This window comes from Giraffa tippelskirchi, chromosome 7, assembly GCF_054371585.1.
Source record: "Giraffa tippelskirchi isolate mGirTip1 chromosome 7, T2T-mGirTip1v1.2.pri, whole genome shotgun sequence".
NCBI classification, from domain to species: domain Eukaryota; kingdom Metazoa; phylum Chordata; class Mammalia; order Artiodactyla; family Giraffidae; genus Giraffa; species Giraffa tippelskirchi.
The window spans coordinates 96,745,709-96,769,832 of record NC_137281.1 but is presented as its reverse complement, the minus strand read 5'-3'; the positions used below and the strand labels follow the sequence as shown (position 1 = coordinate 96,769,832).

Here is a 24,124-nt window from a genome sequence, read left to right as displayed (position 1 = left end):
CCTTTTCTCTATACCCTCACTCAAAGTGGTTTTTTTTTTTTTTCAAGTATTGAATTTGTTACAGTACTGCTTCTGTTGTTTATGTTCTAGTTCTGGGCCATGAGACAAGTGGGATCTTAGCCACCCAACCAGGGGTGGAACCCACAGCCCCTGCATTGGAAGTCCCAACCACTGGACCATCAGGAAAGTCCCTCAAAGTGTTTATTAACAATCTCTTTTAGTTTTTATCAGTCTAGTACATCGAACATGTTATTTTATTGCTGTTTTATTTTGTATTTCCCTAATCATGAAGTTTAATTTTATTCATGTTTCTTCAGTGAATTTCCTAGTTGAACTACTTCTCATTAATTTCTATGTGCCTCAATTTCCTCAGCTGTTCCCCTTAGGTGAATATTGTTGTGAATTAACTGTTATGAAAATTCTCATTTATTAAACATTATTTTGAATGGGTCACTGTCTTTTCTAAGAAAAATAGATTTAAAAAAATAGAAGTACAGCTGACTCTTGAACAACACTGGGGTTAGGGACTCCAACCCATACAGTACACAATTCGCTTATAACTTCACAGTCAGTTCTCATATTGAAAGTTCCACATTCACAGATTCAATCAACCTGATTGTGTGGTACTGTAGTATTTCTTATTGCAAAAAATCCACCTATAAGTGGACTGACACAGTGCAAACCTGTGGTGTTCAAGATTCAAATAAGGCTTTTCAAATTTTTCTTTCCTGTATTTGATATTATATTTTTAATTATGTACTTTTAAAATTTGCTTTATCTCCACTCACACAGCAACACCGTATACGCTGTATTTCAACTAGCAATAACAATACATATATTTCAAGGAGAACTACATATGTTCTATTACTATAAAATGCATTTCTGTCCATAGTGTTCCCTTAGCACAGTTTCCCCAGCCAAAGATATTAAATAAAACCAGCATTATTTCAAAAGGTATTATGAAACAGATGCCTAACTTTCTCCTCTATTGTTGTTCAGTCACTAAATTGTGTCTGACCAGGCTTCCCTGTACTCCACTATCTCTTGGAGTTTGCTCAAATTCACGTCCACTGAGTCAGTGATACTATCTAACCATCTCATCCTCTAAGTCTTAGAGAAATGCAAATCAAAACCACAATGAGATATCATCTCACATCCATTAGAATAGGTGTGTACATGCTCACTCAGTCGTGTCTGACTCTTTGCAACCCTGTGGATTGTAGCTTGCCAGGCTCCTCTGTTCATGGGATTTTCCAGGCAAGAATACTGAAGTAGGTCGCCATTTCCTCCTCCAGGGGACCTTTCTGACCCAGGAATTGAACCCACATCTCCTGCTTGATAGGTGGATTCTTTACCACTGAGCTACCTGGGAAGTTCTCCATCATAATGGCCATCATCAAAAAGTCTACAAATAATAAATACTGAAGAGGGTGTGGAGGAAAAGGGAACCATCCTACACTGTTAGTGGGAATGTAAATTGATGCAGCCACTATGGAAAGCAGTATGGAGGTTCCGTAAAAAACTAAAACTAGAGCTACCATCTGATCCAGCAATCCCACTCTTGGGCATATACCCAGAAAAGATGAAAACTCTAATTCAAAAAGATACATGCACCTCATTGTTCATGGAAGCATTATTTATAATAGTCAGGACATAGAAACAATCCAGGTGCTCATCAACAAGCATTTGGCTTGAGGAGTGATAAATATATATAGGATATGTATGTATATATAGGTATATACATAGGATATGTATGTATAGGATATATACATACAATGGAATACTATTCAGCCATGTAAAGGAAGGAAATTTTGCCATTTGCTGCAACATGGTGATTCTCTACCATCTTAGCTACCATAGAAGCCCATATTTTCATGTCTGCACTGGTTAAATTGCTTCCTGTCAAAGTATCATGCTCCTGTCTGGCTACATTGCAGACTTCACAGTCCTTAAAATCTTCCACTTTTAGAAATGAAAGAGCTATTAGAATATACTTGGATATAATTTTTCATCTCAGTAGATGATTTAATGGCTACATGTCTCATTTAGTTTTTTAAAATACAGAATTTAATGTGAGAATTCTAAGACATCTAATTACATAAAGGACAAGAATGCATTGGGCCTCAGAGTCGTGGATTTAAAAGTTGTTTTTGTCATTCTGCTCTACCTCTGTGTCTGATTCTTTTTGCTATCTATTGGCTATTTCTACAACTCAGATCAAACTGAGGAAAGTGGCCACAAACCAGTTGCAAGTTTGTGTACTCTCAATTTTATCAGTTTCAGCCACCAGAATGAGGCTGACATTAATTTTTTGGTTCCAGTTCTGAAATTCCTTGAGAAAAAAACTCGTATTTACCCACATGGACCAATCAACCTTGTCCATGGGCAGCGTTGGAGTTTATGAATTTGGTGACTTGTAGTGAGATCCCATTATAACCATAGAGATGATGGAGTTGAAGAGGGTGCTTGGCAGAAGAAAGCCTCTGTATCTACCACAAAATAGTCTATATCTTTCACGTAGTAGACGATGAGAATGAGGCTCAGGGAAGTGAGTGGATCAAGGCTAGTAAGAGAGCTCAAAGCAGATTCCAGGTCTCCTTAGTGCTAAGCTTGTGTCCTCTTACTCAACGGACATTTATGGAGCATTCTGTATGAGCCAGGTGGGCTGCTTTCAATGATCGGATGGTTACAACAGTGAACAGCCAAGGAAGTCCTTGTCCTTCCTCAACTGCTTCTTAGATCAAACAGGTGGTCTTCTGATCACCTTCTTCTAAACAGCTTAGTTTTTTGTTTTTAATCACTGCTCCCTAATCTTCCTGATTGAAAACTCAAGAAAATAACCCATTCTTTCTGCCTCTTCATTGCTTTCTCACATGCCAGTTGATTCCAGTATTAGCTTTTCTAAAATCCACACAGAGTGATTGCTCTGAGACACATCCAGTCATAAGATACACATTTAATATACACCAGGCTTTTGAAGGAATAGATATTTTCATCATATAGCAGGCACACTGTAAGTAGAGAGGAAAAAATAAACACTTTTAGCTAGTAGTTGCGATACTCTATTGACTACTTTTCCTCAAAGGAGGAACTTTTAAATGTACAATTGCAAATTCCTTGAGAAATTTTTGGGAATGCCAAGAGGGAAAGAATATAAAGGAATCGACAGTACATTGAGTCTTGGTTTATAGTCAGACAACACACTTTTCATTTGCCAGCTCTGTGAACTTCAGAAGTTCCTTAACTTCTCTGTGCCTTAATTTTCTAACTTATAAGAAGGGGACTAGATCATCTCTATTGAAATTGTTTATTATTTCTATTGTTACCATAGTCTTAAAAAGATTAGAGAAGCCAATGAAAAAGAAAATCCATTCCAGTTTCAAGATCCCACACTTTCAATGGCAAGTGGTTCCCCTCTGCTTTGCAAAGGTGATACAGTGCTTACATTTTACTGTTTGTACAGAGATCCTAAATGATCTAATTTATGTTAATTAGATCAACCAGATTTCTTTGCAAACAAGATGACTTTGTCTCCCAGTGCTAGCATTATAATGGGTTGCTGCTGTTATTTTAAAAATATCTATTTAGGTAGCCAAAATATCTCACACTGGCCTTGCATGGAAAAATGCCAGCCCTCCAAATGCTTTCTTTTGCCCCTTTCCATGTTAGAAGGCTAAGATGTGGAATGACTATGTAATTCATATCACAGAATTCTCCACACACTTCATTCCATGAAAATTAAGAGAGCAACGGAGAGAAAAACATTTCATTTTTGTTCACTGGATGTCTCCAGTATGCCTACCTGATGCTTTTTTTTAGACCAGCTTTAATGTCTTCATTACCTGTACACATAGGTCAGTACATATTTTTTGGTCTCCTATCAGAACATTTTCATATTAAATTTTATTTTTTAAAAAACGTCTTGGATCCAGCACTTCCACACTGCCTTCTGTTCCCTTGACTACCAGAGATGGCTGTGCCTTGATGGGCCCTGGAAAGGACAGCCTGTGAAATGTGCCAGTTCCCAGAATCGGCATACAGTCTCTGTGGCCGGATCTGGACAGCCATTCCTGGAAGCAGCCACTCAGGAGTGCTACTTTTAGCAACAATAGCAGCTAAGATATGATGAACGAACGAATCAGAACATTGTGCTGCATCTTTTCTAAGTCTCTTGAATGAGCCACTGTTTGTGGGTGCTGATAGCTGAATACTAGTTTTCATGGAACATAACTGTCAGTGTTTTCCCACTTAAAAGCAGTCACAGAGCAAACCTTCTGGAGTGGCATCTTGGCAATGGGCATCAAAATCCTTTAAAATATATGAAACTTTTCTGAATAATTCTGCCTCTTAAGAATTTGTCCCAAGGAAATAAGTGTGTAGGATAGTGGCTGGTACCTAGGAAACTTGCAATAAATGTTAGCTGTTACTATAAAGAAAAGTTATAACAGCACAGTTTATAGTGGTGGAAACTTAGATTAAACCTAGATGCACAAGACAAGGAGACTGACAAAATAAATACTATCATGTTGATAAAATATACTACAGTGTGTGTAGCTACCAAGTTGTATCCGACTCTTTGCGACCTCATGGACTGTAGCCTGCCAGGCTCCCCTGTCTATGGGATTCTCCAGGCAACAATACTGGAGTGGGTTGCCATTTCCTACTCCAGAATATATACTACTAGGAGTCTTTAAAAAGTATGCTAGTGGTTTCCAAATTTTGCTGTGCATCAGAATTGCCCAAGGAACCTGTTAAAAACAGTTTCTCAGACCCCATCCAAACTATTCTAAAACTGGAAAGGTCAATAGGTAAGACAGCAGTTAGGCTTCATATGAACTCAGTATATTTTATGGAAGGAATATTATTTTTTCTTAAAGTCTTATTTTTTGTATCAGAGACTTGGAAACGTATGCGATCTATTGCACAAACAATTCATCTGTTTCAAAGGGACCCATTTAAATCCTTCAGTTCAGTTCAGTTCAGTCACTCAGTTATGTCTGACTCTTTGCGACCCCATGAATCGCAGCACGCCAGGCCTCCCTGTCCATCACCAACTCCTGGAGTCCACCCAAACCCATGTCCATCGAGTAGGTGATGCCATCTAACCATCTCATCCTCTGTCGTCCCCTTCTCCTCCTGCCCTCAATCTTTCCAGCATCAGGGTCTTTTCCAATGAGTCAGCTCTTCGCATAAGTGGCCAGAGTATTGGAGATTCAGCTTCAACATCAGTCCTTCCAATGAACACCCAGGACTGATCTCCTTTATGATGGGCTGGTTGGGTCTCCTTGCAGTCCAAGGGACTCTCAAGAGTCTTCTCCCACACCACAGTTCAAAAGCATCAATTCTTCAGTGCTCAGCTTTCTTTATAGTCCAGCTGTCACATCCATACATGACCACTGGAAAAACCATAGCCTGGACTAGACAGGCCTTTGTTGGCAAAGTAATGTCTCTGCTTTTTACTATGCTGTCTAGGTTGGTCATAACTTTCCTTCCAAGAAGTAAGCGTCTTTTAATGTCATGGCTGCAGTCACCATCTGCAGTGATTTTGGAGCCCAGAAAAATAAAGTCAGCCACTGTTTCCACTGTTTCCCCATCTATCTGCCATGAAGTGATGGGACCGGATGTCATGATATTAGTTTTCTGAATGTTGAGCTTTAAGCCAACTTTTTCACTCTCCACTTTCACTTTCATCAGGAGGCTCTTTAGTTCTTCTTCACTTTCTGCCATAAGGGTGGTGTCATCTGCATATATGAGGTTATTGATATTTCTCCCGGCAATCTTGATTCCAGCTTGTGCTTCATCCAGCCCAGCATTTCTCATGGTGTACTCTGCATATAAGTTAAATAAGCAGGGTGACAATATACAGTCTTGATGTACTCATTTTAAATCCTTCAGGTCACTGAAAACAGACCTGACTTGAAGCTACATCTCATTCACTGAGCTTTTCTTTAAATGGACATCATTATAAAATGGCTTTTCTCCAATTCTCCAATTTATGCAATCCTCTTTCTAGATAGATAGATAGATAGATATCTGTTTGATAAACAAATAACACTTTCCTTCAAGAGGAACAGTCCATCTGGAGAAAAATTTCACATCTGGGGCTGTCTTTCGATCTTTCTTCTCTTTGTGTGTTTTCATAACATCTATATTGGAATGAAAGATAGTTGGAAGCCTGTGGTTGAGTATGAAAGCATTTTGCTCCAGCCCCAAGATAAACAACTGTTTATCTGTATAGTTTCTTTCTTGCTCAAAGAAATATACACACTAAGAAAATGGCCAACTTAGAGCCTGTTATACAGAGTGAAGTAAGTCAGGAAGAGAAAATCAAATATCGTGTAATAACACATATATGTGGAATCTAGAAAAATGGTACTGATGAACCTATTTGCAGGGCAGGAATAGAGACACAGACACAGAAAACAGACTTTCAGACACAATGGGGGAAGGAGAGGGTGGGACGAATTGAGAGAGTAACATTGAAACATATACATTATCATATGTAAAATAGATAGCTAGTGGGAAGTTGCTGTATAACATAGGGAGCTCAGTCTGGTACTCTGTAATAACCTAGAGGAGTGGAATGGGGTGGAGGGTGAGAAGGAGTTTCAAGAAAAAACGGACATATGTATACTTAAGGCTGATTCATGTTGTTCTTTGACAGAAACCAGCACAACATTGTAAAGCAATTATTCTCCAATTAAAAATTATAAGAAAATGGCCAACCATGTGCAATTAATTAAACAAGGCTATTAGACTGAGGTGGCTTCCTTTTCTCCTTTTTTATTTTTCTTGGCCCTCCTGTGCATGCGGTATCTTAGTTTGCCAACCAGGGATCCAGCCCATGCCGCCTGCAATGGAAGCACAGAGTCTTAACCACTGGACTCGCCAAGGAAGTCCCTGAAGTGGCTTTAATGCCTTAGTAGCTCCTGTAAGCAAACCCAAACTTAAGCTGAAATGCCTCAAGGTTAAGAAACAGAAACCTAAGAACAACCAATCACAAACAGCCAACTCGCCTTCACCAAATAAGGCAAACACTCAAGTTAACAGCCAATCAATAATTTCCTTGCTTTGCTTCTGCCTCTTGTCTAGAAAAGTCTTTCCACTAGCTCTTTTGATGAGGCACTCCTAACCACTTCTGGTTTGTCTCTGCCTGATTTGAGTCAGTTTTTGCTCAAATAAACTCTTAAAATCTTCATATGCCTCAGTTTATCTTTCAACAACAGGATGTGGTTTTTTTCCTCATGAACTATTACTTCAAAGATCAACATAATAGATTGTATTAAAACTGACAATTCAAAGGTGTAGGAATTCAGAGATATTCCTTGCTCTTTATCAGTATTGTTCCAAACCATGGAGATGATCCATCAGCTGACCCACCACTCACTCATTGAGTAACGCTATGTCATGTTTTAGGAAGAGTGTTAAAGTTCTAATTTCTTATTCCTTCCCACACAGCGTTCCCATTCCTTCCCTAATAGCAGCATTTTACAATTATGTAATGCCTATCTGTGCCTGCTGTAATCACTTCACCTAGGTATTTACATATTTAGTGCTCACCCGTAAGATGATAGCACCATGATTCAACCCTGTTTTACAGATGAAGAAATCTCACCTCAGGAAGGTTGAGGCATTTGCCCAAGATCACACAGTTACACACACATAATCCCCAAAGAATTGAACCCAAGCATTCTGAGAGTCTTTGCATGTGACCTCTAAGCCCCAGTCTTAAGTGTACTACCCTAGTACTGAATTTCTGCTTCCCCTACTGGAAAATTTTTGGGTGGAGGAGGGAAGGTAAAGGACTGAGTGAGAGGAAGTACCTCAGGGCAAAAAGGGGAGAATTCTGAAGTTTGTAAAGTGGAACTGTGAGAGAAGTGTCTGAAATCCTGCTCAGATCTTCTTGATTGGCCCAAGACCCTTGGAAAAGTATTTCATTTTTTTGAACCTCAGTTTCCTATTCTGTATTTGGTCCTTCTAGTGAAATAAGATAATGTATGCACTTTATTCACAGAGAAACCTTAGCTGTCACCTACCCCCACGCCCAATGAAAGGCAAGGAAAGAAACTTGAGATCTTTGAATTAGCTAAATTGAAAAGACATGGAGTAGACTTTCCTTAGGACTGGATAACAAAACAAAGCCAGAAAAGAAAAACTTAAAAAATAAATCTGGCATTTGTTAACACTGATTTCTGTAATTTCAAATATTCTTTCCGGTTTTTTTTTTTTTTTTTTTAATTTCTCTCCTTCTCTTCTTTTTCCTCACTGTTCATTTTTCCCTTTGTTTCTTAGTAGAATACTTTTTGAGAGTTTCCCAGGTAGCACAATGGTAAAAAATCCACCTGCAATGCAGGAGATGCAGGAGACTCGGATTTGATCCCTGGGTCAGGAAGATGCCCTGGAGGAGGAAATAGCAATCCATTCCAGTATTCTTGCCTGAAAATTTCCCATGGACAGAGGAGCCTCTCAGGCTACAGTCCATAGGGTCAAAAAGAGTCAGACACAACTGAGCACACACACACACACAGAATACTTTTTGGAAACCTCCAGCTTTGATTCAGCTAAAAGGAAAGAAGAGTAAGTTCCTACAGTGACCAGAAATCTACAGAAAGCAGAGTACCCTGGGGGCCATCCCAGCTGCAAAACAAAAGTACAAAAAAAAAGTTGGCTAAATTGGGAGATGAATGTTCTAGAGGGAGGAAGAATGAGGATGACTAAAAATTGCAGATTCTTTCCAGTCTGGGATTGACTTCCCCAAGTTCTACTTTTATCATTGGTTTATTTTACTAGAATGTGGTCCTTTGCCTAAACCATTTTATATTTCCTTTAGTATTCCTGTAGAATCATTCAAGTTGTTTCATGCACATGTGTCTCATTTGCCATCCAAATTGCTGGCTGGAATAGCAAAATTCATCTTTTCCTTTGGTTTTAACTCTGTATGTGAACAGGAAAAAACTGGGCTTTTGGGGTCAAAGAGCCTTGGGCTGAACTCCCTACTTATTAGGTCACCTTGGGCAAATTATTTAACCTCTGTAACTTTGCTCATTTTGAAAGTAAGCATAAGAATAGTAACAGCCGTGTAGATTTGTTTGAGATAATACATGTAAAGCAGTAGCATAGGAGTGGAACCTAAGAAATATTCATTATATAGTAGCTCCAATGATTATTTTTCAGTCTATTTTTCTTTCCCCTAAAAATACCTAAGTACTCAGTTTAATAAGGTTTTGGTCAGATGAACAATATGAATGAAAAAAAAATACACCATTAGGGCAAAAGATATATCACAGGGAAAGGCTTACTTCTTTCCAGGGGCTTGAAGATTTTCCATGTTCTAGGTTATATTTTAATTGCAAACCAGAAAAGGAAACATAAAGACATGAAAATAAATACAAAGTAATATCCTCCACAGTTGTCATCATGGTAGGGACGTTTTATTTACATAAATAATTTTTTTTTTTTACAGTATCATGTGGCTTGCAGGGTCTTAGTTCCCTGACCAAGGATGGAACCCCTACTCCAGCAGTGTAAGCATAGAGTCCTAACCACTGGACCACCAGAGACTTCCCTACAGAAATAATTTTTTATTGTACTAACTATATTAATAGAATGCTATATTATTTGATAAGTAAAAAACGAAAACAAAAGCAAAACAGGGCTTGGTTTCCATGAAACTAAAAAACTAATTTAAAACAGAGCAGTTTAGTCTAAGAGATTAAAAGAGTACTTAAATTCCTCCTCCTGAATTAGCAGGTTTTTGAGTGGATGAGGTTACCTAGCAGGTACGTTTCTGCCTTTAGGTGACTTGTTAATATTTTAAATATGAATTAACTAGTCATGCAGAGTGAAAATAGCGACTGTTTTTATACATATGCCGTGTATGAGGGATTAAAACATGAGTAAGCCACAACAGTGACCTTGGAAAATAAAAATGATTGCAAATGCATCAAGTATACATGGAAATTTTGCTTTTGAGGAATGTGTTTGTGTTCATTTGTGCTTATTTTAAGGCTAGAGTGGGATCAATTTGATCCTTCCTACCATGTCCTGGTTGTCGAACTCTGGGTCCATATGTATTTTCCAGGTTGTTGGTTTATTAGGTTAGGTGGATATTTATTTTCCATCTTGTGAATGACAGTCAAAATTTATGCCCCAGAGTCAGAAGCTTGGGTGAGCCATTTGCTAGGGCCCTGAAAACCACCTTTCTCTGTCACACAAGCAGTTGTTGTAATCAAATTGGCTCCATGCCTAGAGCATGCTGTGTGACTCAGTGACAGTTGCAATCAGAGCATGGAGATGGAGACAAAGAAGCCATAGATCAGGAAATCACAGGGACGATGGCCAAGAGGGACTGGACAGTTTTATATGAGTGGAGATTTTTTTGTTAAAGAATTTTTTCTTTAAATATCATTCATCAAAGACACATTTAATCCTGTTACTTTTGCATGAGATTTAAACAATTTTTTATCCTAGTAATACTCTGTTCAATACTGTAAGTGATTCTATAGTAACAAAGAGCTTGAAATACTGTAACAACCATTCAGCATTTCCAGTGATTTTAGATCCATGCTTCATAAGGGTATATATGCCTACTCTCACTTGAATTAGATACACTTTTTGAAGAAGCTTTGATTTTAACATCCACCTTGGGCTAGATCCAATTTATTCTAGGGAAGACAGAATTAATTTTCAAATGATTCTTAAATCAGAAGTTTTCAAATGCTTTGAAATCCACAACATTTACATTTTGTTTAAAAATGATCAAGGACTTAACTTTTATATCTACCCATCTAGTTGTTAATTGTTGTAAATGTACATGACAAATGATAATAAAGATATACATGTGTACCTCTTGGCCCACTTTAAGGGGAAGGTGAAAAAAATTGAGGAAGGATGAATAAGGGTGGTAAGTTATGGTGTAATACAATTTATTTCTTCTCTTTTTACAATATCAGTTATATAGGTGGAGATAACAAGGTGGAGATACTCAGGTGACACCAGAGGCGTCATCCTTAATTGTGGTTGGGTAGACCTGCTGTCCTACAGGGTAAGGATGAGTATAACCTGGAAACAGTAACAGAGAAAGGCACTAGATTCTGAAATTATATCCTCACATAAACTTCAAATATTGGCCAGAGGGGAGCAGCTCTTTCACACTGCACTTGTTGTGCTCTTGGTGTGAAATGTTCTGACAGCACAGAATCCTAGGATTCTGTGTGAGGCAGATTGCAAAAGCCATTGAAAAAAATCCTGGAGAATTGTGATACAGTTTGAGACAGATCTAATTGTATGAAGATTAGTGCCCATCACCCCAAAGTGAACAGACATTACTTGGAGAAAGAATTGGACAGACCACTGTGTGTGATTTGGTTGATCAGATACTTGAATCACAATGTATCACAATGTATCACAATGTATGTATGATTGGATCTATGTATGTATAGATAGATCCACTATGTGTGATTGGATCACTATGCCAGGATCTCCTAGCTCAAGAAATGAGATACACAGCAGCACTATTCACAATAGCTAAGACATGGAAACAACCTAAATGTCTTTAGGGATAAAGAAGGTGTGATACATATACACAATGGAATACTACTCAGCAATAAAAAGAATGAAATAATGCCATTTGCAGCAACATGGATTCAACTAGCGATTATTATACTAAGTGAAGTCAGAAAAAGATAAACAAACACTATATAATATCATGTATATGTGGAATCTAAAATATGACACAAACGAGCTTATCTATGAAACAGAAAGAGTCACGGACATATAGAACAGACTGATGTTGCCAAGGGGGAGGGTAGGGGAGAAGGGTGGATTGGGAAGTATCTGCCTATAGTCAACAAATATTTGTTGAGCACCTATTATGTTCTAGATGCTTCTCTAGGGTCTTGAAATACAAATATTTTGTTCATCATCTTTGATGAACAAAACAGAGATGCCTGACCTTATGGAATTTACATGTTAGTGTGAGATGATTGACAGTAAATACCAAACCTAAGGAAGAAGAATATAGTATGGAAAAATAAAGCAGTACAGCAGAGTAAAGGGAATCAGGAGTGCTAAGGGGGGAGTGCTGCAGCCTTAAACAAAATGATCAGGATAAGCTTCACTGAGAACCTAAAGTGAGCAAAGACTCAAAGGAAGTGAGAGTCAGACATGCGGCTTCTATAGGAAGAGCCCTTCTAGGAAGAGGGAACAGTCAGTGCAAAGGTCCTAAGGTCAGTATTATCACAAGCTTCGCTGTCTTCTTGGACTTCCCTGATAGCTCAGTTGGTAAAGAATCTGCCTGCAATGCAGGAGACCTGGGTTTGATCCCTGGGTTGGTAAGATCCCCTGGAGAAGGCAACGGCTATCCACTCCAGTATTCTGGCCTGGAGAATTCCATGGACTTCATACAGTCCATGTGGTCACAAAGAGTCGGACATGACTGAGCGAGTTTCACCTTCCCTTTCTCTGTCTTCTTAACTAAGGAGAATGGCATTCTACTCATGGAGAGGTTATTATACTCCACTTCATGGGTTTGGGAGATAAATACACCTTTTCCCAGATTTCTATTCAAGGTTCATAACCCTTAATGCCTCAAATATCTGTGACTTTTGCCTCAGAAAGTGACTGTGACCAGTCTTGGCCATATTTTAAGGATCTCATTTGCCTCCTTGAACATGAATAGCATAGGGAACCAACTCAATTATGGATACAAAATTTTTTCTGTTAGACTGAATAGCTTGGGAGGGAACAATTGTTTCTAACTGCCTGTATTTATCAACTATAAGTTGGATATAGTGCAAGGATAATTGTTATCTCCCCAGGAATTGAACTGATGAATTTGGCAGCATCATGGTGGTGGTGATGGTTTAGTCACTAAGTCATGTCTGACTCTTGCGACCCTCTGGACTGTAGCCTGCCAGGCTCCTCTGTCCATGGGATTCTCCAGGCAAGAATACTGGAGTGGGTTGCCATTTCCTTCTCCTGGCAGCATCATACTGACATAGTAAATGAATGATATGGGACACACAGACACACACACACACACGCATTTTCACTATGTGACATTTTGATCCAAAACCTAGTCTTTGAAGATGTAAATTTTGCCTTCCAGGTAAGGTTTGAGAGATATAAATAAATATTTCATGACATCTTGAAAAAATAGAAAATGAAGAAAAATCCCTATTCTTTGTTACTCTTCAAAGTACATGTGTTGCATTGATACTAAATAGTCAATAAGCAATTTCAGATGCAGAAATGCTACCTCATACCACACGATAAACTCTAAAATAAAACATTTCTGTGGCATTGTGATAAACTGTGACCCTGCATATACAGAATATATATACATATATATGTGCATGCACATGTGCACATACACATAAGGTAAAGAAAAATATTCATGCTAATGTAGGAAATGTAAATAAAAGTAAAATAAATACACACATATCCCCTTGCCCAGGCAAAAATATATTATTAAGCTTCCCAGGTAGGTCAGTGGGTAAAGAATTTGCCTGCAATGCAACAGATGCAGGAGATGTGGGTTTGATCCCTGGGTTGGGAAGATCCCCTGGAGGAGGGCATGGCAACTCACCCCATTATTCTTGCCTGGAGAATCTCACGGACAGAGCAGCCTGGTAAGCTACAGTTCATAGGGTCGCAAAGAGTTGGACATGACTAAAGTGACTGAGCATGCAAACAAAGCACAGAGATCATTAACAAACACATTAGGAACCTGCTGTTAGTGGATACTGAGGCAAAGGCCCTTGCTTCATTGCAGAACTTGAATTAATTCTGCTTCTAGGGGGAGCACAATAGGACAACAACAACTATAACCATCACCATAAACTGCTTGTTATTAATACTTCCAAGGAGTATGCTAAGTGCATGGGCTAGCATTATTGTATTATACAATATTGTATCATTTAACCCTATGTGGTAAGTACTATCAATAGATGATAAAGGAAGGGCTCAAAGAAGCTAAGAAACTTGTGCAAGACTTCAGAGCTATTATTGTAAATTCTAGATCAAGGATTTGAAACCAGGTATTCTGTTTCCAGGGCCAATAGGCTTCACCCCTGCTGTGTGTTGCTTGAAAAGGATCTCAGAAGTAGTGTGTGAATACTGGAGTCAGAGAACACCCAGGATTAAATCTTGTTTTTGTCTCTTATGTGCCCATAGACTAAGCATTTAACCTTTGAGACTCAAAGGTCGTAGCATAGACACTAATATCTATAGTTAGTATCTATAGTAGTTACTGATACCTATAGTACTAGTATCTAAGGGTATAGATAATAGTATCTTCTTTGCCAAATTGTCCTAAGATTAGAGATAATGTGTGCTGGCTACATGGTCACTATTCAGTAAATGATAGTTTGATTTAACTGTTATCTCTGAGTTTAAACAGAGTCATCGAGGAAGAATGCTGAATGCTATGCCAAACTCAGAAAGCGCCTGACTTTCCCTTTTCTCATTAACCAGGACTTCCGGTTGGCTACTTGAGAACTTGTCTCTAGAATCAAGTGTAACCATTGCTAAAGGAAAGAAGACTAGGGAGTGCGTGCACTTTCTGCATTTTTCACAACTCAGAAGAGAAAGCCCATTTATTTAATTTACACCAGAGCTCTTGGGCATCCTGTAAAGTCTTCCTCTGGAGGAAACAGCCAACAAGCTAATGTCCCAAAGAGAGAGAAACAATTTAGCCAATTCATGAACTAAGGTTGTAGTTACAGTATACTCTTTTTGCCAAAGAGAGTAATTTGTAAGTTTAAATAGCACCAAACGAAGATTACCAATGTTAGTTGAGAACGTGCTGTTTAAGGATAAGTCAAACCATAAATTACAAAATTGAAATTTAGAGATGATTGGCATGCTCAGAGATGTTAGGATTTACTTAGGAGATTTTTACAGTAAAGACAGAAAATCAAGCCTAAAACAAGTTGTTATCCTGAACTATAGAAGTATAAACAGGATCTAAGTCAGTAAATATTATAGTAATTTTTAAGGAAATAATACGGTCACAAAGCTGAAAGGGATTTTAAAGCTCATTTATTCACATTCCTCTTTTCCTCTTTTTTTTTTTTAAGGTATGGAAACTGGAAACCAAAGAAAGGAAATGCTGTGGCGAGGTACACACACAGCAGTAAAATATTTCTCATCTCAATTTTCTCCTGGATGAGGTGATGGGGCTTAGTAAGAAGCACAGTTTATAAGAATTCTGAAAGCCAGGGGCCTTGCTAAATTTAGATTTGGTTTTTGCTTATGTAATTTTCCTTGTGTTTTCAATTATTTATATGAATATATTATTTATATATGTCTGGAAATTGTGCTTTTAGCACTCAATAAACAGGAATAATTTATAGGACTACAGAGTGCTTCCTGTCCTTACCTTTCAGAGTCTGTTCTTTTGCATTGTTAATTAATTGTTATATTTCAGCCCTGGGCAACTTCCTTTCCCAGCAGCCTTGTCATACTACACAACTAGCCAGAGAGAGCTGTGTTAGGATCTACCTCTATCTTCATGCTCACATTCTGAAATCCAGGTTAATGATCCTCTTAGTTATTTCACTAGTACAGCCACCTACTGGGGTGTGGGGGTAAGCGGGTGGTCACGGCATGACCTAGCAGAATTGAGAACATGCTGAAAGAGGAAACAGGCTTCCAGTCCTACATTGAATTTGTCCATGCTTCAAGTTTCTTTTTTGCCTCTGCATTTTTTTTTTTTTCAAATCAAGTACTTGACACACCTTCCTCCGCCTTCCCTCATCACCTTTTTTTCCCTCTGCTGCCCTGCACTGACCTCAGGTACCTAGGTCATCCTGGCTCACGGCCACAGGTATGGATTCTACCACAAGAAATGACTCCTGATTCTTTCCTCTTTCCCTACGTTGTTCACTTCCATGTATCTGACTCTCTTCATCCCTGGTTCTCACCTTGCCTTGGATTTATCACAGGACAAAGTGATAATTGCCAGGAAGACCCAACACACAGCTACCCCAGGGTGGCGCTCAGATGTCAAGAGGCCTTTGCAGGGCTGGGCTGGGCACGGTGACAGCACAGCCTCTGCAGTGCCCCTTTCCTTCACTGCCTCCTCAGCATTTTCCAGAGCAAATACAAAGAGGTCCTTGGGTGTTACACCCTGAGCCTAAAGGATTAGCTCTCTAATCAGTTTTTAGAAGAGTAAATATAGTGAAATACATAAACTTTTCCGCCATGGAAAGGCAAGACAAAAGTGAGATGGACTGTCTTTTATTGCTACTGTCACTCAAAGGCATGACCCCTTTGCTTGGACTTTAGAGCAAGGTCTTCCCTAGATTCCTTCTGTCTCTTTGATGGAATCAGCAGGTGAGCAGCCCACTCACAGGCCATTTCATCTGAAGGCAAGAAACTGCCTTACCATAGCCAGGGGTATTCATGAGGATGCAGACCAAATCAAGGGCTTCACAGGTGGCTCAGAGGCAAAGAATCCATCTGCCAATGCAAGACATGCCGATTTGATCCCTGGGTCAGGAAGATCCCCTGGAAAAGAGAATGGCAACCCACTCCAGTATTCTTGCCTGGAAAACCCCATGCACAGAGGAGCCTGGCAGGCTACAGTCCGTGGGTATCGCAAGAGAGTCAGACATGACTTAGCCACTGAGCATGCACACACAATGCAGACCAAATACCCCATCGACTTGACATGAAAGGACTGCTGAAATAAAAACAAAATAATCCTTAGGAAAAAGGGCTATTGAGGGAAATTTCTCTTTCCTCTTCTGAGCATTGTCAGCACTTTATTTTTAACTGTAAGGTACATCGTGGCCCGTCACAATACTAGACTGTCAAAATACATTGAATGGAGTATTGATGGGAGGATGAATAAGCATCTCAGTGAAAGATGTAAAACTCTGTAGACCTGTGCTTGTTCACCCTGGGAACTCCTCATGGTACCTTATATATGTATCAGCATCTTTAAAAACTTAAGGAATGCACCTGCAGATTCACCTAGTTCCATGAGCCTGACTGGCCGCTGCATCAGCTGTCTGTAGCCTCCTTTTGGGGGATATTTATTCTCTAGCACACTTCCAAGGATAGAGGCCAGAAAGTTCTTGTGCACTATGGGGCCAACTATGTGGCCAGGGAACTCCACCCAATCCTAGCTGATTAGGCCAAGTAGGCAGTAGTTAACTGTGTTAAAGGTGAAGGAGAGGATTCTAAGAAAGATTCTGTTAATATAAATGCCCCGGGGCAGAGTGTTGTCATAAATTCATCTGGCTACAAAATGCACATTAGCTCCATATTTAAAACATCTTAAATTTTCAGAGCAACTCGTCTTTATTATAAAAAGTGCAAAAAGTACAGATGAATGAAAGTAAAGCCCCCACCTGTGTGACACCCTATTCCCACACCTTGAGTAAGCACAGCTAAGAGTTTCTTGTTTATCTTTTCAGGGGTGTTTAATTCATGGCTAACTGGTATATCGAATGGGCTAGACTAAATGGGGTAAAATCAGAAAAATAGTTTTCTTCTTCCTCTAACCCAAACACTTCAGAGTCATTCTCCAGATCTCTGCACAACCCTTGGACAATACATTGGGCAGACCCTGTCATTTTTACAAATACATCTAGATGTTAAAAACAGTGTGTTTGTGTGTGTGTTGTTTGTGTGTGTGTGTGTGTGTTTTTAAATATATTTCAAAGGTCAATCTGGATCTCCCTTGTGGTCCCGTGGTTATGAATCCACCTGCCAATGCAGGGGACATGAGTTCTATCCCTGGTCCAGGAAGATCTCACATGTTGCGAGGCAACTAAGCCCCTGCGCGATGACTACTGAAGGGGGGAAGCACAGTAGGGCTCCTGCTCCACAGTAAGAGAAGCTGTGGCTATGAGAAGCCTGTGCACCACGAAGCACTGCAACTGGAGTGTAGCCCTACATTATACTGGATGTCAATTCGGATGATGTGGATGTCAATATGATCCAAATCAAAAGTTCCTTCTTACATCTAGTTTAAAATCTCTCCCCTTCCTGGGGCTTGGGCCTGATCTTGGTTCAGAAAACTGCAGGTAGAAACAGGAGTGTGCGCACCGGCTTTCCCTGCTGTAAGGAGCTTTTCACTCCTGGATTCCGGCACTAAACCCTGCAGTCCCCGCCCCTCCAGGAGGAGGCTGCGGAGGCGGAGGCGGATCCAAGGTAAAGGACAGAACTTGTTGAAAGCGTGGTATGTAATCAGAAATCTAAACCCTCCGGTGGTGGATACCTACTGCTGGCTTTTTCTTACATGCAGTAGTTTTGTGGGTTTTTCAGAGACTTCTGCCCAATCAAGGACTCTGCTCTCTGTTCTCTGAACTGTTCCTGCGGTGGGAGACGCTCTCTCTCAGCCTCGCCTCTCACGAATCTCCCTCAAGAGCAGTCTTATGATTCCTCTCCTTTCTCAGAAGATTACTGCTGAAATTATCTTGCCCCAGCAGGCAGAGCTCTGGGGCAAGATCTTTTCAAGATGGCACTAGTCTGACTGACTTCCAGATGGCCTAGCTCATGCGAAAATTCAGCATCTTTGCCCCACCAAACCCTGGAAAAATGGCTACTCCCTCTGCAGCCCGCTGTCATTACTCTGCTATTACAGGTCATTCTATTCAATCTCTGGCTATTACCCTTCTCCAGGCGGGAGGCAGGCACCTCATTCTGTGCTCCTGAGTTCCAGGGAACACATATTAAGTTCACCCAAGAGCTCTCTGACCACATTCTGTTGCAAGAGCAGTGTGAAGGGGTCCCTCTGAATTTTTGCAGGTTGACGAGCAATGAGATGAGGGAGATGCGTTTTCTCCCTTTGGTGAGCTTTCCATTTTCTTAGGTTTTCTCTTTCTTTCTCTCTTCTTGGCATTCCATTCAGCCTCCCTCATGAGGAAGGGAATCCCATGAAACTATAATGCTATCAGACCAGTGCACACCTTTTTTCTTCCTCACTCTGATCATCCTTTGGACTGAAGGTGGGTAAAGAGCTAAGACAAAGTACAAAGTTTTGTTTACTTTTAAGAAAGTTCTGAATGAATAATATCGCTATTTAAAATATGGGGGAACATATTGCTTGCTATTATTAATGTTGAAACCTCAGCCCAGGTTGATATAATGGAAAGTCCATTTAAGCAACATACACTCACACTTCTAAATACTATAGATCCTTTCTTGACCTCAAATGGAAATATACTGTTTATTGTTCTAAAGTTTGTTTTCTTAAGAATAAATCTTCACCAATTTGTATCATACGTCAGTACAACTCACTAGAGTATTGCATCACTTGACCATCTCCAGATTTCTGTTATGACAATACTAAAGCAGAGTTTTTGTATACTTTTGAGAACATATCTGCAGAACAAATTCCTAGAAGAATCACTTTGAATCACAAATAAAATTTGAATATATATTGCCAATTTGCTAACTTTTTATCAGTTTTTATTCTAACGATTAGAAATGTGGAATGCCAAGTGTATATATTATATATGTGTATATATGCATATGGGCTTCCCAGGTGGCACTGGTGGTAAAGAACCCATCTGTCAGTGCAGGATACATAAGAGACGCCAGTTCTATCCCTGGGTAGAGAAGATCCCCTGGAGAAGGGCATGGCAACCAACTCCAGTATTCTTGCCTGGAGAATCCCATGGAGAGAAGAGACTGATAGGCTATAGTCAGTAGGGTCACAAAAAGTCGGACACAACTGAAGCGATTTAGCATGCATATATCCATATGTATATGATTTTGGTTTACATTTCTTTAATTATGAACATGGTAGAACATTTTTCCATACATTTATTGGTCTTTTGAACCTTTTTTCTGAATTGCCTTTTCATTTCCTTTGCTCATTTTGATATTCATTATTTTCATATCTTTTTTTTTGAGAGGACTTTGTATGTTAAGGACATTTGACTGTCCTGACATGTGAATGAAACATTGTCTCTTGTTCTTTAATATATTGACTCTATATATCTTTAATGTTTTTCTATAAAGCAGTTTTCCAATTTTATGTAGTAATTCCACCAATGTTTTCCTTTGTGGCATCTGGGTTTCATGACATCTTTAGAAAGGCTCCAAAGTTCTAAAAATATTCCCCCATTTTCTTCTAGGGTTTTCATTACATCATTTTTTTACTTTTAAATTATTGATCTTTGTGGGATATATTTTAGGGTAAAGTGTGAGCTTTTTTTTACATCTAACAAAGCAAACTCTTTACTTCCCAAACTTTTCTAACTTCTCTTTCTCTTAATTCACGTCTCTGAATGAAAATCTAAGTCAGAGTCCTCTTTTAAACATGGAGCTTCTCACATAGTTAAACACGAAGGCATATAAACAAAAAAAAGCAGAACAGTTTTGTTTTAAATTATCCCTACTGCTTACTTTCCAGGATTCTTAGCCTGACTTCTTTGAGAATTGGTCTCTTAGACCAGTACTTATTTTCATGGCACTTACAATGTATTTCAAATCCAGCGGTGAAAGAGGCAAGAATATTTGCTCCTTCCCATTTTTACAGTGGATTCCAGAAGAGGGGAAGTAACAGGCCCAAGGTCACAGAGCAGTTTAGGGTGTTGAAATCTAAGGTTCGAGCCATCTAGCCTGCTGCAGTAATCACCAGACATGATGTAAAAAGCGCAGGTAGAAAGCATTCTTCTGATTGCATCATTCACTAAATTATATAATCTCCAACAAAAACAGCCAGAGGGCAGTGGACAGGGTAAAGCTCAGCCCATTGAAATGTGCAGATGTTTCAGTGACTTGGGAAAATGGTCTGCTCATAGAGATCATATATAATATTTGACAATGTTGAGTCAGACTTGGGCATTATTCAAGGTTAATCTTATCCCTTTAATGAAATAGCTGATTGTTTTGACTTGTTCCTCTCTGCTTGTTCCAAGTTGCCTGACAGTGTGTTATAGAGACAGTCTTGCTGCTCTGAAGCTCTATGCTCAAATGCTGAATTACGGAGTCCATTAAGAAGTTCAGAAGATCTGTTTGGGGAGGCAGGAATCCAGTAAAGCTTCTAATTTTTCCATGATGACTGATGGATTTGGAGCACTCTTAAGGGGTGGCTGTATAATGCTAAGTGTTTAGTGTGTGCCAGCTTTGTCACCTTGCATGAACTCTGTAACTACCTTTTATTCCAACCTCATCCTCTCAGGCTGCCTGCAAGGGAAGGAGAAATTTCTGACTTTGGAAGTTGAGAGAGACCAGAGAGAAGGTGGGCAGAAGAGGGGGGGCAGGGAGGCACCAAAGCAAACCTGCCTGTGTCTTAAGTATCTGGCAGATTCCCTAAGTTTCATAGGTCATTGGATTTCTTCCAGAAACGTTGTTTTGCAAAGGGCGTGTGGAGTAGTGTAGGCCCTCTGGTGAATAGGATACTCCTTTCCAGCAACAGGATATGGGAGAGTTCAGCCCCAGGAAGATCACTGTGTCCAAAATGGTGGGGAGAAGTCGGAAATGGTCTCTGTCTGACCAGCTGCTATTTTCTCTAAATTCAAGTGGCCCCAGGGATCGGCCCCGGCACCTCATAATACTGGGAGACTGTGTTTAATCCCAGGTGTCTGAAGCTCTTCAGTTAGTCTGTGGTTTGTGCGGTCAACGCTGACAGCACCAGCTCAGTTAGAGTTACAGGCAGTGATTGTGCTTGTCATAGAAATGGTTCATTCCTTGATGTGCTTTCAAGTGCTGTGTCCTATGAATCCTGTTGGCAAGAAAACCATCCTCCACCCTAGCACTTAGTTAATAAATATGGCTTGAAAAGAAGCCAAAAATGCATATGTTTGCTGTGCTGTTAGATTCCTCCTTGAAAGGGAAAAGCTCTTCTGAGTGTGATGCACAAAAGATTCAATTAATTAGGAGAACTTATAATGTTTCCCTATAGAATGAAGAAAAGAGAATAGCCTACATTGCTACTCCCTTGGTTCCTTGGTTGGACAAAGTTTATTGCTCTCGCTTCTAGCAAAGAAATAGCTGCTCTGACCCCTTGGTTGTCTCTCTTATCCTTGCACTGTGCACACACAACTATTCATTAATGTCAACAAGACTTATGAGTGCATATCCGCTGGGGTGGAGGCAAGGGGACTAGATCCCAAAGTCAACATCTTTGCAATACATTCCAAGATGAAAATGATCAAAGTCCCATTAGTCTTCAATGACTAACAGAAAACAAAGTAGAGCATTCAGGACACAGGTTAAAGAAAAAGCAAAAGATTTTAATTTTTTCCTTCCTGAATTGTGTTCAGATGTGCACCAGATTCTAAAACATTTGAAGTCAAACTCACCCCCCAACTATCATAGGATAGGGTCATCAGAGCTTGTTTGGAGATAGAATTTCTAGAAAAAATTTTAAGCTTCCAGGAAGCTGAAGGAGAAAAGAGCAGCCACCCAGGCAGAAGCCAGGTGTTGCGGATTCTGAAATGCACATGAGGGAATATAGTCAGAGGAGGAGATGTGTTGGATGACGGATTTAGGGAGGGCCCTTCGTGCCCCCGAGGAGACAGAGGAATTTCTTAGCTCCTTTCTGCCTTGATGAGTATGTGGTTACACTGGGGAGAGTTCTTAAGAAGACTTAGTCTCAATTCTAAGAACAGTTCCTTCAGAGCCTCTTCTTATTCGGAGGGATGGTACTCTCCTTTTATCCCTGTTTCATTGTACTGTGTATTCTGTGCCCCTTCAGACTCATATCCTGCTGTTCTCTGAGCTGAGCCCTGTGAGGCTGATGTCTAGGAACTAAACCACTTGGGCTTCCTTACCTCTGGCTTCTGTCTGGGTTTGGCTGACGGGAGGGACTGGCCAAGGAGGCGGAGGGCAACAGGAAAGAGAGGTGGATCTACCTATTCCCCATCATCCTTCCTGCCAGGTCTCAGGTTATCAGCGGTTGTGTTCTTTTTGTTTTTTCTTAATATATATATTTTATTGAAGTATAGTTAACTTACAGTATTTCAAGTGCACAGCAAGGTGATTCAGCTGTACATATACACATTATTTTTGAAATTATTTTCCATTATAGGTTATTTTAAGATATTGACTACAGGTCCCTGTGCTATATAGTACACCTTTGTTGCTTGTTGCCTATTTATTTTTTTTAATTAGAAACGTGGCAGTCTATTCATACTAAGTAAAACAAGTGGAATCAAAATGTCATAAACTTTTCAGTTAGGCAAAGTTTTGTGTTTCCTAAAATATATATTATACATATTATTTATATATATGTACACAAACGCTTTTCTACTATGTTTGATAAAGGCTTGAGAAAGAACATAAAAAAAAAAGAGATGGAGAGATTGGAAAACATAGACTAAATGAAATGGGAGCACTGAATATGAAACAGAAAAAGTGAAACAAGCTAGACAAAAGTAAAAGTTGTGTTCTATTAGAAAAGGCCACAGCTCCTGTTAGGACCCTTTCCTATAACATAGATCTCACAAGATCCAGCAAACACAACAACCCCTTGCCGCCCAGGCCTGGGATTGCTGGCCCAGGGATGCTTCACTGTCCTTTGTTGACTTTCCTTGGCCAGTTACTCTGTCTTTTACACTCTTCATTTTCTGCTAAAATGATGGCATACATCTGTCCACATTAGTAAGATTGTTTAGAACAGATAGCAAGCAGCTAGCCCCTGATATCGGTCCAACAATTATATCTTATAGTGCCGTGGGCTTCTGGTAGTCATTCCACCTTTGGAGATGTGGTTCCCAGACCCTCATGTTGAACTGTCACTCCTTGCTGTGTTTGGCCTTCATCCTCTGGCTAAGCTGGCTATTAAGTGGCGACCCTGGGCTATCTGCTCTAACTCTTTCTTTGCTCTGGATAATTTAAGTGGTTCCTATTGAGGCAGAGCCTGTGCTGAGCTCTTTGCCTAAATACTTCATTTAACCTTCACAGCGAATAGTTATGATCTTTATCCTCATTTCACAAACTAGAAGACTGAAGCTGAAGAAAAGTTGTTAGAGTTCTCACAGCTTGGAAGAGCAGGGATTCAAATCCTATTCCACTCTAAAGACACTAAACTCTGCCCTTGCTGATTTGATCCCCTGGCTTGGTTCTCTGCTGCTACTGCTACTGCTGGTTCTCAGAGTTCACTATAAATGCATGTCCCATTTCTATATACGCGGGTGTTTCCCTTTTATTTCCTAAA

General features: G+C 39.7%; 1 long non-coding RNA gene across 1 annotated transcript in view; it reads right to left on the bottom strand.

Moving 5' to 3' along the window:
* LOC145512762 (uncharacterized) overlaps positions 1 to 24,124 on the bottom strand; it is a 185,908-nt gene that overhangs the window by 4,265 nt on the left and 157,519 nt on the right. The window lies entirely within an intron of this gene.